We start from the raw sequence: 687 nt of genomic DNA, 5'->3' as shown, positions 1-687 counted from the left end.
CAATCAACATCTAACCACCTTTCTGAGGATATGTGATACTGTGAAGTCTAATGGTGTTCATCCTGACACCTATAGACTACTTCTGTTTCCCTTCTCACTTAAGGACAAAATATCTAAATGGCTGGAATCCTTTCTAAAGGAGAGTTTAACAAACTGGGAAGATGTGGTAAATAAATTCTTGGCAAGATTCTATCCTCCTCAACGGATCAACAGGTTGAGAGATGAGGTATAAACCTTCAAGCAACAAGATGGTGAAACTCTATATGATGCATGGGAGAGGTTTAAGGACTTGACAAGAAGGTGCCCGCCAGATATGTTCAATGAATGGGTGCAGTTACACATTTTCTATGAAGGTCTTTCTTACGAATCAAAGAAGACAGTAGACCACTCATCTGGGGGATCTCTGAACAAGAAGAAGACCATTGAAGAGACTATAGATGTCATTGAGAATGTAGCAGAGAATGACTACTTCTATGCTTCTGAAAGAGGCAACACTAGAGGAGTGATGGAACTAAACAACGTGGATAAATTGCTGGCTCAAAACAAGAAGATCACCAACCAGCTGGCTGACCTTACCAAGAAGATAGAGAGGAATCAAGTAGCAGCAATCACCACCTCAGCAGCAGCTCAAGAAGGAGTGAATGAAGAAGCAGAGGGTAATCAGGAACAAGCCAATTACATTGGAAA

At 41.2% G+C, this 687-nt stretch overlaps 1 non-coding gene across 1 annotated transcript; it reads right to left on the bottom strand.

The window, feature by feature from the left end:
- Nucleotides 1-211: 211 nt before the first annotated feature.
- On the bottom strand, nt 212-318 carry LOC112780383 (small nucleolar RNA R71). Its single transcript, XR_003191224.1, has one exon. It is a non-coding gene; the product is annotated as a small nucleolar RNA R71 (small nucleolar RNA).
- Nucleotides 319-687: the final 369 nt, after the last annotated feature.

The sequence above is a fragment of the Arachis hypogaea genome, chromosome 19 (genome assembly GCF_003086295.3).
Source record: "Arachis hypogaea cultivar Tifrunner chromosome 19, arahy.Tifrunner.gnm2.J5K5, whole genome shotgun sequence".
NCBI classification, from domain to species: Eukaryota; Viridiplantae; Streptophyta; class Magnoliopsida; order Fabales; family Fabaceae; genus Arachis; species Arachis hypogaea.
The sequence above is the reverse complement of the archived record's forward strand: the minus strand, read 5'-3'. Positions and strand labels throughout refer to the sequence as shown.